We start from the raw sequence: 14,118 nt of genomic DNA on the forward strand, positions 1-14,118 counted from the left end.
GAGTATCGGAGGCTGAGGGATGACCGTATAGAGGTTTATAACATCGTGAGGGCATGGAGACAGTAAATAGACAAGGTCTTTTCCCCAGTGTGGGGGATTCCAAAACTAGAAGGCATATGTTTAAGGTGAAGAGGAAAGATTTAAAAGAGACCTAAGGGGCAACGTTTGAATTCAGAGGGTGGTGTGTGTATGGAATGAGTTGCCAGAGGAAGTGGTGGAGACTGATATAATTACAACATTTAAGAGGCATCCGGATGGGTATATGAATAGGAAGGGTTTAGAGGGATATGGGCCAACAACTGACAAATGAGAATAGATTTATTTCGGATATCTGGTCAGCATGGACAATTTGGACCAAGGGGACTGTTTCTGTGCTGTATATCTCTATGACTGTATAACTCTGTGGACACTGTTGGCTAGGCCAGCATTTATTGCCTTTCCCTCATTGTCTCTTGCTCTAAGTGGCTTGCTTGAGCCATTTCAGATGGCAATTAAGAGTCTGTCACATTGCTGGGTCTAGAAGCACATGTGGACCAGGCCAGGTAAGGATGACAGTTTTCTTTCCCTAAAGGACATTGGTAAACCAGATCCATTTGATGTTGACAATTATCGTCATCCTTGAGCTAGCAAATTTTTATTGAATTCAAATTTCACCATTTGCTATGGCAGCACTTATACCCATGTGCCTAAACATTAGCCTGTGGTGCTAGATTACTGGCCCAGAGACATGGCCACTACACCACCATTCCCACCCCCACCCTACCCTCCCCATCTCCTTGTTTCTAGCCAATCAATCCAACTCAGTGTTCTATTTGGTCCATATCTGAAATGAAAACTTCCAGGCAATATTTTATCTGCTGTTTTCCTAACATTATAACTAATTTTCCTTACTTTAAAGACTTTCATTTCTGATTCATCTCAATGTTGCATTTTTCCCTTACTTTAAGGGATTTATATTCTTTGGAATGACAATGCGCAGTTGTGTGCTGCCGCACTGGAGGATTGTGAAAATGGAGGATCACCAAGTTTTTGCATGTATAATGAATGATCCTCATCTCTTCACAGCCTAATGAATTACTTGCATCTCTTTCATCAGCTTTATCAAATGAATCCTGCTGCCTATGGTTTTAAAGGCAATCCCATTCTCTTAATAACTTCCCTGAATAAATCCTAATGTCTGTAATTTTAAAGACAATGATATCCTCCTTATGGCTTCACTGAATAAGTCCCTCTCTTTGTGGCCCTTTAAGTTGAATCAATTCTCTTTAATGGATTTTCCTAACTGATTTGCACTGTCTGTGATGCAACTAATGATCTCCATTGCTTTATGCACTTTTCTTGGATGAGTCCTGCTACTGCAGTTTTATTATATTCTTCCAGACTTACTGCATTTTAAATAATAGGTCTCCAACTTTCTTCTGCGGCCTTAATAGTCTTCTAACTTTCTTATATTAGATTTTATCTGCTCATGCTTCTAATTTTCTCCTGTTTTGCTTTAACTTATGCTTTGCAACCTTCACAGGTCTACAACCCGGTATTTCATTGCTTCTATGGCCTTTGATTTCCCTTAAGTATCTACACGTTGTGGTGTACACCCACAATGGCTGCATTGCTTGCTGGAAGCTGTAACTACCACACTTACTCCTAGCTTTCTCAGCCTGTAACTGCACCATACATTTAAAGTCTCTCCCTTTGCCCACCTGAGGATTTCAACTTAGTCAAAGCCTCTGAAGTCCAGTCGCTCACTGGCTGAACCTTGATGTTGGACTGTTCATGCAGTTCATTGGCACCCAATGGAATCTGTAACTGCTAAGAGTGATTAAATTTCCAGCTTCATGTAGCCTCCAGTTGACACTTGCTCCATCTGTTTATCTGTTATCAAGTCTGAAGTGCCTTTTACCATTGACTGTAGATTGTTTTTAACTGTGCAGCTTTCCTGGCTGCTGACTGTCAGCATGTGAAGCCTTCTTAAAACTGCGTCTGAAGATTTCTTCAAACCTCACTGGAATCTATACCATTGCTCACCACAGTCACCTTGGTGAAAGAGACATCAGGTAGATTTGATACCCTCCTCCAACTTGTAAGTAGAGCCTGATTTTTCTGTCATGGCACAGGAGAACCTGTAGTTTAAAGAGACGAGTCTTTTAGCTGAAATAAGGTTTAGTTTATTGCTTGACAGAAATCGGGTACAAATTACATTGGTATGATAAAAGTTGTTATTAATGCAATCGGGTGGTGTAATGGTAGCTCTGCCTCTGAGCCAGAAGGTTTGAGTTCAAGTCCAACCTTCTCCAGAAGTGTATCAGAACATCTCTGAACAAGTTGATTAGGAAAATATTTTAAAAATGCTACGGGGAAAACCTAGATAATTGGTCTATCTTCTTTGAGATGCAGAGCTGTTCTCTTATCTAAGTCCAAATGATGATATTCTAGCAGTTGGTGCTCGTCAAACTTAACCCTTCCAGTCCATCATTCTTTGTTCACAGTTTTCTCTCCTTTGATGTTGTGCCCTCTTCAACTGCAGGTCCTTCTGCTATATTTCTCCCTTTTATTCATTGTGTTGTTCAGGCCTGCACTGCCTTTCAGCATAATGCAAAGTCACATTCATTCGTCCAGCAACTTTCTCTGACTGATAATTAACAATCTCAGAGTTCTGCACATGTTGATAATTTTCTCAAGAGTCAGTTTCTCTTCTCTCAGCAGTGTTTTCACAGAGTATCTCTTAATCCTAAGACAATCTTATCTCTGAGCAGGTAATTGTTCAGTTGGCCAAACTCTCAGAATTCAGCTAGACATGATAAAGCACAGACATTTGATTAATATTCTCTCACCTTTCCTGAGCTTTGATGTTAAACATGTTCTCCTCATAAATAACATTGATAGAAGGTTTTCAAAACCTTCAGTATTTCTCTAAACTGACTGTTCTACTCATCAGTGGACTTAGCATGCAATACAATCCTTTCTGATAGTTCTTCCGAAGATCTGTTAACTAATTGTTACTGTTATTTGGTCAGTTTTTTTGGCCACTGAATCTATGAAAAACTCCAGTTTTCTGTCACATCACCTTCCATCTCCATAGGAGCAAATATTGGAAAATTCAATAAATCTTGACTTTCCCAGTGATTAAAAAGTTGCAGACAGTAGTTCTAATCTTTTTCCTTGCAGTTTCTTACAGTACCTGATTTTTGTATTACTTCCAAGTGCACACAATTTCACTGCATACTTCTTACACACATTCCATTTGCAACTTTAATGGTTTCCTTTTGTAGGTGAGTCCTGACGAGGGGAACACTGTTTAAAAGTAAAGGCCTTCTTTTTAGAACAAAGGTGGACAGATTTTCTTTCCCATCAGTGGGATCACAACTTTGGAACTTTCTAACTCAGAAGGTACTGGAATGTTAATTAATGTGATGCATTGTAAGATCCCAAGGCCTGATGATTGCAATGTCTGGTAAACATCATGAGATCATGGGGAACTTAGGGCTATCCATAGGGGTGTCCATTACTGTTCAGATGTTTCACAGGATTGGATGCATAGATTAAGGGGGAAGGAACAATGACAATGTTGCAAGTAATAATTTTAACACAATATGTATAAAAATGCTGTATCCAACTGGCAAAATCAGAGCATCATTGACCGATCTGAGCTGGAATAAGAGGGCAACTGGGTGCTGTGTGAAGGTCGGATTCAGAGTGGTCTCTGGCCTCTCCCACATGCGTGGTAAAGAGCTCAAATAAAGATTGATTATACTTCTGATCACAGAACTCAAGTCTGCTCTTTGACTTCTCTCCCCAGCAGAAGGTAATGGAAGTGGGATTACTGAATATTTTTAAGATAGATGGATTCTTGTTAGACTATGGAATCAAATGTTATCCACATAGGTGGGAATGTGGAACTCAAAATGCCAGCAGGTCAGTCACAATCTTATTGTGTGGCAAAGCAAGGTCAAGAGGCTGAATGGCCATCACCATAAAATAAAGGATGAGAATTAGGCCATTCAGCCCACCAAGTCTGCTCTGCCATTTGATCATGGTGATGTATTTCTCAATCCCATTCTCCTGCCTTTTCCCTGTCACCATTGATCCCCTTATGAATCAAAAATCCAATTCAGTCTTAAATATACTCAATGCCTTTCTCTCCACAGCCTTGTGCATCAATATGTTCCACAGATGCACCACTCTCTGGCTGAAGAAACTCCCCCCCCATCTCAGTCCTAAGGTTCCCTTCACTTTGAGGCTGTGCCCTCAGGTTCTAGTCTCTCTGAATGGAAACATTTCCTCTATGGCCAGTTTCAGCTGTACCTCATGTAGTCTCTCTCCAAACTGAAAGCAATGATAAGTCAAGGAGATAACAAGGAGTAGAGCTGAATGAACACAGCAGGCCAAGCAGCATCATAAGAGCAGGAAAGCTGATGTTTCGGGCCTAGTCACACGTCTATGGCAGAGTTCAGTGTATGAATGTACATCTCTAAACAGAGACCATGTTGAAGAAGTCAGCTTCCTGATGGAGCAGGGGATCAACTTACTGAAAATACTACCTCATGGCCCCTAATTAATGTTTTCCTTATGGAAATTAGCTGTCCATCCACCTGGAAATGGGAGATTGCCTGCTTCCCACCACCAATGAAATGACCCAGGTCAAGATGCTGATCCACTGTGGCTCCATGCCCCCACCATCCATAACTCATTTCCTACACCCACCCCAAACCTCCCATGAGTTTTTGTAAAATTGTGGCCCATTTCACTAAAGCAGTGTAGTTATTCACTTAATTTCTATACTTAATTCCTTTTGCATATAAATGTAAAATTGTTGTCACTGTGTAGATTAATATAGCCAAATGCCCACAATTTATTTAATTCATTACGAACAAACACCATTGCTCACCAGATGCCCTGTTACCCTCACTCACGCTTTCAGTCAATCTGTGGGCAAAAGAATTTTAACATTTAGCCATTCAATAACAAGTCTAATTATCGGGCATTCCCTGGTTCCCCACTCTACCAAGAAGAAACTAGCTGATCATTTTGAGCTGCTATAGACAGGTCAGAAACTTGCAACTTTAAAAAAAAAGTCAAAGATCGAACAATTTGTTGTCGATCACTATTAGGTCCTGGGCAAAGGCCCAAAGAGTATTTCATGATTTGGCAAAGAATACCACAGTAAGATGAATAGCATCCCCGAATTAATATAGAAATGAGGATATTCTTATACATAGAAAAATATTGAGCCTGGCTTTTAATGATACTTTGTTAAAATAAAGCAAGTTTGCACAGGCAAATGAACGAATAGAATACAAATTTTATTTTGCTTAATATGGAGGTTAAGCATGTGTATGGGAGTTAATTTATGTTTGAGCTGTTAAAGAGATGAACCGAGTGAAGGCGACACTGCAGGATGATGCATTATGATAAAAGCTTTATCTTCCAGAGAACAGGGCACTACGAACGGAAGGAAGTGATAAACTTGCAGAACAATTCTGTAACATTACATGAACACCAAATTGAGGAGGCTCTAAAAGGCAGTAATATAATTTATGTCTTATCTCCTGGTGCCTTGCTGCAGTTAGTTTAATCTGTTTTTAGCTGACATGCTTGCTGGAAGGCAGAAGGCTTGCGCTTTAAATATGCATGTCAAGCCCCAAAGACATCATTACGGCCTGACCGTTAGAGAAATTTTAATCCTGGCTCTGTGCAGGGAAGCTTGAATTATAGCTTATTTTCCTGAAACAAAATCCAGATTCAGAACACTCGGGAGAAAAAAAAGGCTGTGTTTTATTTTGTAGAGCCTGCGACAGGCAGTGAAATTTGAGCAAGCATAAAGATCAGGTCCAGAAGTTAAAATCTTCAAGGCTTCACATTGCTGGGTGAACCATGTCGCTCAAGCTGTTCATCTGATCAACGTTCCATGTTAAAACTGAAGTTTAAGTAATTGATCATTTATTTTATGTTGGCGGAATCTTCCCATGGCCTGCAGTTTCTAACAGAGTCTGGAAAGCTGCACAGAAAAATGTACAGTTGAACAGTAAGAAGAAAAGTGATAAGAATTGAGAGACCCCGGTCGTGGAGACAGCGTGACAAAGTGCCTCGGGCCCACCGCAAGCCCAGATGGTGATCGGCAGCATAACAGCTGGCAAGCCTGGGTGGGACTTCACCCAGTGCAGGGGAGAGCAAGCCTTCATGGAGAAATCGCAGCCTGGAGCAAGAGTAGGCCCATGGCTTGAGAAAGGGCTAAGAGGAGGATTTTATACCTCTAATCTACATCATCCTTAAACTGAACCTCCACTGGGATTTGAAGTTTCAAGTCATTTTAAGTCAGGTTCTTGGCTAAAAAATGACCAAGATTTACAGTGGCCACGTGAATCCCAGTCACTTCAGCCTCGGTTCCATGTCTGTGGCTAGGAAGGTTCTGCAAGCTCACAAAGGCCGGAAGATGGTGGAGAATGATCCCAATGGTGGCTGCAGACTGACTCCTCAAAAACAGAGGGATTTAGACTGTATTGCTGGCCAGGTCTCGGCAGTGAAGAAGAAGCATTGAATGTGTGTGTCATATATTGGAGAATGATTAAAGTCTTCAGTTCTAAAAAAGATTGTCCCATGAAAAGAGATTGTGCGTATGTTCTCTGAAGTTTAGAAAAACAATGATCTTACTAAAAAATACCTTTTTTTTAAAGGGAGCTTCAAATCGTGGTTGCTGAGAAGCTGTTTCTTCAAGGTGGAAAGTCCAGAACTAGGAATCATAGTCTGAAGATAGGGGACAGCCATAGTCACAAGCTATGAAAAATCCATCTATTGTTGCTTAATTTACAAGTGGCAGTCAATTATAATTCCCTGGTGCATCTCAAATGAGTAGAGAGAGAAAATTATTTGTGTCCCCTGTCTATGCTTATTGCTGTTCCATAATAATCTGCTGTCATCAATTTTAGCAGACACCTCACTCACCAGCAGACCTCCAGTAAAAGACCACCACAGAGTCAGCAGTGTCTCACAAAACTACCAGAGCATTCAGCTTCACTTGCCAAAGACAGATCAATAACGTCATCCAATCTGCAGCGCACAGATGTATCAAACATGAGACAAATGCCTTATTGATCAAAATATTATATTTCCCACAGACAGCCAATAATTATACAAAATAACTGCACTTCCTGCAATTGTGGGATTTCCGAAACACTACATAAACTTAATGGCAGCCAAATGGGTCCATATCAACTGCACAGAAGGTTGCATTTTCAGACATCACTAGAATAGTAAATAATTTTTCCCACAAGGATGTATGCAAACAGGTCTTATCATTCACGCTTAACATTTTGCTAAAGTAAACTTTGGTTACATCTTTCACACCATGTTGTGCTTGCACAATAAATGAACAGTTGATGAGCCAGCTAACAATAACAACAGTTAGGCATTGTATGTAATCTAAACTGATCTTTTTGTACATTTTCATACACTCCCTTGACAGCTGGCAAATAGCATTTCATAACTGGGGTATCACTGACTAATGTCCCTCTGGTGGATAAATAGCTTTTGTGCTTGATTTTGGAATCTTCGACTTACAAGCCAGTTCCCAAATTCAAACAGTTGCCCCAGGGTGGGCTGTTGGAACCTGACCTATTTGTAAAGCAATGTTTAAATGCCTGCAACACTCCAATTTTCTCTAACATTGAAATTATCTTTGAGGTGGGTGCGTTCCTCGAGTCTGTGTGTATCATACTAGGTAATTTGATACTAGGTGAAGCTTGGTGGTAGGCCTACTGTGCAGTCATGAAGCCCTTAAGTCTAAAAGGTCACGCCAACTTCAAATGCCATAATATAATGTTGTATAACAGGTTAAGTCTGTTTTTAATACAGTGATTTATTCCAGGGCTCTGATCATTAAACTGAACAGCATTGAGCAATGTTAAGACCATAAGATGTGGAAGCAGGATCAGGCCATTTAGCTCAGCAAGTCTCAGCCACCATTTAATGAGATTGTGGCTGATCTAATAAGCCTCAACTCCACTCTCCTGCCTTTTCCTTATAACCCTTAACTCCCTGACTAATTGATTAAAAATCAATCTATCTCAGCTTTGAATATGCTTAATGAACTAGTCTCTACAGCCCTCTGCAGTAATGAATTCCAAAGGTTCACCACCCTCTGAAAGAAGAAATTCCTCCTTATCTCTGTTTTAAATGTGTGACCCTCTATTCTGAGATTATGCACTCTCGTCCTAGACTATCCCACATTGTGAAACAACCTTTCTGCATCTAGCCTGTCAAGCCCCCTAAGAATCTTGCATATTTAAACAGATTGCCCCTCATTCTTCTAAATTTTAGTAAATATGGGCCCAACCTGTTCAACCTTTCCTCATAAGACTGTCCCTCCCCTTCCAGTATCAGCCTAGTGGACCTTCTCTAGACTGCATCCAATGTCAATAGCTCAGCTTTTCACCTGTGGTGTGACTGGTGCCTTATATGATATTGGCAAAACCTCGTTAGTTTTATACACTATTTCCTTGAGGTAATTCACAGAAGACCTCTTCTGCATTCAGCACTAATGGGAATCTGATTAAAATGCGTCATCGGCACTCTTGTCTGAATTTTACAGTAGTTTAAAGTCCTGAAGGCTTTTCAGATTTTGAGAAAAACCTACAAGTTGCCAAGAAATAGGTACTACTAGACCTAGAGTAGCATGGAGAAACCACATAAAATAAAGGGCAATACTCTAAAAGGTGTGGCAGAGCAGAGACCTGAAGGTATATGTGTGTAAGCCACTAGAGATGGTTGGACAGGTATAACAAATAGTTAATGAAGCATATAATAAACTAGATTTTATGAATAGGGATATATAGTACATGAACAAGGAGGTTACGCTGAACTTGTATAATACACTAGTTAGACCTCAGCTTGAGTGCTATGCATACTTCTGGGTGCCATACTTTAAGAAAGTTTACAAGAATGGTTCCAAGACTGATAAGGTCCAGTTAGGAAGACAGATTGAAGAAGTCGGGACTGTTTTTCTAGGACAGGAGAAAGCTCGGAGGAAATTTGATAAAAGTTTTCAAAATCCTGAGGGACTGGACACAGTAATGAGGAGAACTGGTTCCCTGTGTTAAATGGATTAGCAATGAGAGGACACAGTTATAAGGTAATTTATAAAAGGAGCAAATGTGATGTGAGAAAAAAGTTTCCAGGCAGCAAATGGGCTCTGGAACATACTGCCTGGAAGTGTAATTGAAGCACGTACAAAAAAGGCATTTAAGAGAGCATTAGATGATAATTTAAATAGAAACAATATTCAGGATTACAGGGCAAAGGCAGGAGAATGGCACTAAAACATAATGCTCATTCAGAGAGATCACGCATACACAATGGGTCAAATGGGTTAATACTATAACAGTTCTGAGTTTCTGTGATTTCTTTTGATTTCCAAAGGCTCCATTGAGCTTTGAAAAACATGGAGCAGACGGTTAGGTATCTGGACATGGAATTTCAGAAATTGATGTCTGGAGGATTTGTTTATTCGGCTGTGTAACGTAATCCCATTATGAATGTATGGCTCAGCTCCAAAATCCAGTTAGATGTATAGTTCAGCAGTTGTTGACACAGCTGTGTACTAGATGATGTACTTTATTTGACTGATAGTTTTATAAGCAACTGAAAATATTAAATGCTTTGAAGAGATTTCTGAAAGGCTGACAATTAATTTTGGTGAGGACTTAAGATAATGTTTTGTTTGTTCAAGAGGAGTTTTAATTGTGGTTTGCCTAATTTATGAGCTTCTAAGAGGGGCAATCTTCTCAACTGCAGTTTGAATAACTTTTTAAAAAAAATGATCTTGTGCATTTCAAAGACTTCTCAATGTTATCATCTGACTCATGAGTTCTGTATATAATGGATATTGGGTAAGTCTGACTAAACAATGCATAAGGGAGGCCATAGATGATGCATGAGGATATGTGGGGGGATGGAAGATGCATGGAGAGGAAGTGGAGGTTGTGGAAGGGCCATACAGATTGGATCTGGGTTGAAGAGGATAAAGGATGGAGCTAGTGAGTCTAACGAGCATATCACAAACTGGGTCATACCACAGCGAATGGACACAGGGCTTTGAAACTGACTCAGCATCCTCCTACCAAAGGTCTACACCAGGAAGTAGAGGCCATGATTCCAGTTCATCTCAAACTATAGAAGATAGAAATTCCAGATGTGAGAATTATTTTCAGATATTGGGAATGAAGTGTCCAAAACATCCAACTTCAGTTTCTGGACTCAAAGAGGAGAATGCTGGCCATTGTCACATGAATACTTTGCTCAATTATTTGGCATAAGGAATGTTGGGTAGGTTTACGACAAACCTCACCTTCATTATCACCCATGGGGCAGTAAATGTAGTATTCTCACTTTTTCATGTAAACTGTATTTTTTTTTAAGAGTGGGTGGTTTGGAGTTACTCACAGTGTAAGTATCATTTTACTTACTTTTCAACAGCCTCACTAAGTACAGGGATGGTGTCTTCCCCAAAAAGTGCCAAAAAGTGAGGCTGTAGTTTCTTCAACAGCTGTGAAGCACAAAAATAAATCTTTACTCCATTGAGTAAGTTCCTAATGAGCAACCCATGCAGGCATACCAGATGTTATTGTGGTGAGCGCTTGAAGGTCTTCAGAATTATCTGCACATTATATATGTGAGTGGAAAGCTCACTGTGTGATGTTCTATATCAAAGGTTGTAGAGCCATAAATTTCATGCTTGTCTTCTGGAATAGCTGAGGAAGCAATGTTTTCAGTTTCTTCCCAGTTGTATAGCTGTCATGTTGTAAGTAGGAAAACACAACTATTGACAGTTATAATCTGAAAGGAAGAAAATCCAAGTCGTAACAGGGAACTTTACTTACAGAACGAAATCCCATTTAGCTCTGAATATGACTGTAAGTAATATTTAGAAAACAGACTGTTATGATTTAAGCACGTTTTGTTTGGCCCAGAGAAGTGCAAGTACAGATTAAAATTGTGGGAATTCACTATTCAATAATTGAACAGGAATCATCTTTGGAAAGTTTTCTCAATTAACAATTGCTGTGCAGTCTTTCATCACAGAGAGGTATGGTGTTAGAAAACTAATAAAAATAACTGGATTTCCACTGGCATTGTTTGTGATAGATTGGAGAATAAATCCTTTTATACATATTTACATTATAGCAGTGGTTAGGAATGAATGACCTACTCAAGGCTTTCTAAACAGGTTCTTCAGTAATATTCAAAGGGGTTTGGATAAATATTCGATAGAAGAAGGGACTAGAACTAGCTGGATTGATCAAGACTACACAAACTTCAAGGACCAAATTGTCTCCATCCATGCTGTCCTATTCTGTGATGCTGCACAATGCACAAAATATTGTAGAACTACCTTACACCGATTCAAAAAAGTGAAATTGGATGAAACCTTTGGATGGGTAAAGACACTGGTTCAGGGATTTAATGAGTTCTACTCATTAGACACTAAAGGAGATAAGAAATGCAAGTTCAGGAGAAGTATAGATTCACAATCAGTAGAAGGGTAATGCTTGAAGTGTTCATAATTTGAGAAACATTTTACTCTGAACAGAAATCAAAAAATATTTGCTAAAATGAGGTTGAAAAGATTCAGACATGTCAGCTTTAAATTTCTTGTCTTGGTATGACATGATAGCACAATAGTCTGGGCAAGTAAGTGCACACAAAAAAGCAAGAACCAATGCAAATAAAGACAATAAGGTGTCATGTGTCCAATTTCCAGTCTTTGTTCTACCTAATTTTCTCCTTAATGTACACTTATATAAAGCAATTGCACCAAATAATCCTGTTCATCAGGTGATTAGCAAAATGGCATTAAAGGCAGGTGTGGCATTTTTGCCTAAGGGAAAATGAAAACATACCAGAAGTAAAAATATGAGTGGTTTCATCATTAGAATTACCAAAATGGAGTTACTCGTGAATACAAGGTGTGGGAAGAAAGCTGGGGGGAATAGTGGCCTCGTAATGAGTATTAGTTGATAGTCTGTTCTCAGAAATTAAGAAAAGTCAAGGAAGGGAAGTGATGAGTCTTGAGCTGGACCATGTGAAGGTGAGAGAAAGATGGAAACTGAAGCAAAGTTGTTCAAGTTTTCCAGTTTTATGTGAGATCAGGAAGCATCACTGATACAGTTATCAATATACTGGAAAAATAATATTGAGGTAAAGGGCCCAATTAGGGTGAGGAATAAGGGATGCATTCAATCTCTCTGATGAACAGCCAGATGAAAGGCAAGTCTGGTGGGCTAGGCAGGAACATGTTTGGGGACCCCTGGGTGGCAACAGACAGGGTCCAAAGACAAGGAACAGAGCGGGCATGGCGAAAAGGGGACAAGTGTGATGATGGACCCCAATAACAAAAGTGCTTTCCCCCTGAGCAGGCTACTTTTTCAGCCTTCTTCCCCATCCCAATCCCTGATCTCATCCTACTGGCCGAAAACGTGGCTCAGGTAGTAATGTGGGCTTTAGTGGCCATTAGCCATTGAAGATCCTCAACTGATGCCAAGGTAAGTGTGCCACCCTAAGGCTATCCTGCTGCTCATAAAATTGTGTAATGTCAGGCTGGCAGGAAAAGCACCAGTAGAATTTTATCTCCTGCCTGGAAACACCCATATAGGCCATCCAAACATAGACCCAGATTGCAATCAATTTAATTAAAGCCTACAAAAACAAAGTAATTTACTTGCATGATTTGTCACAATAGGAAGTTGTGAGTTTGCATGCAGGCTTTGTCTGCCTATCAAATTTGGTCTGAAACATTAGCTTTGGCTGGAGAGAGATTGGAAAAATCTTATCCCAACTGTGCTGCTAATAAATGTTCTGCAAGCTGCCATTCAGCAGGGAAATCATTTTCTTCTTTTTAATGGCACAATCACCATGGGGTTCATGACTGTCATTTCCACATATATCTTATGATAGAGGTATGTAATGGAAACTCATAACTCTTGTATAACTCCTTCATAACTTGTCTTTATAAGTCCTCAGCATCATAACATGTTGTGTGCCACTCTGAAAAACCCTCATCAAAATGATTTCCACCTCCCAGAGGTGGGTTTCTCTGGAATAGCAAGAATAGGAAAATGGTAGATGACAGCTCAGGTAAAGATATGGTTGGTAGAACAAAGGTGAAAGGATTTCCCTCGGTGACATTTTTCTTCAGATTATTTACAGAAAAAGGTGTTGTAATATGAGGCAGCTGGGCTACTGGTTCCTGTGAAACTTTTAAATGCCTCTGATATCTGGATTCTCTTAGTACACTGTCTTAGTTTACAGGCAGCACATTCCAGTTGCTTAATTCCTGGTTACTTCCATCATTTCCATCTTCCTCTCCTTTTTAGAAAAGCTCATCCTCATTGACTCATTGTTATCCAACAGATTGCATCAAAAATCATGCTAGCTTTCTACAAACTTGGCCCATCCTACCTTTTTGAATCTAACCCCTCCTCTTGTGTCTTTGATTTTCTAACTCTGGGATCCCTATCCTTCCTCCTGCCCTGTGGTGCCAGAATTTTCAAATGCCTATGGAATTAGCTCTTTAAACCCATTTTGTTTCTTGTATTATTTCCCATTGCATCATTGAAAACCTTCTCAAAACCATCTCTTTAGCCAAACCTTTCATTACCTTCCTGATTCATACGGCATCATGTCCATACCTTCGGAACTTCTTTGACACATTTTTCCACAATAATGACACAATGCAAAAGCAATTATTATTATTCTACTTGTAGGAGGAGTAGCTATTTTGCTACCTGAGAAACAAAATAGCAACCACAATTTGTAATTATGAAGGAAAACATTCAGGCCATGAGGCAGTGTAGAAGAAGATAATTCCTGTCATCAGAAAATTGAGTTTCAAGGAAAAATTGGAGAAACTAGAGTTCTTTATCCTTTAGCAGTGTAAGGAAGAGGGAGACATTGTAAAACTATATAAACTGTATTATTCTACGCAGGTCAATCCTGAAGTCTACAGCAAGGTAATCTAAGATAGAAGGAATACAAGCCAAAACTAAAATGCATTTTGGAATGACATCAGGATGGACCTTTCACAGAAAGAGTGATCAAAATTTGGGACTCTTTTTAGTTTAGGCGGTG

This window comes from Rhincodon typus, chromosome 20 (assembly GCF_021869965.1).
Source record: "Rhincodon typus isolate 14 chromosome 20, sRhiTyp1.1, whole genome shotgun sequence".
NCBI classification, from domain to species: Eukaryota; Metazoa; Chordata; class Chondrichthyes; order Orectolobiformes; family Rhincodontidae; genus Rhincodon; species Rhincodon typus.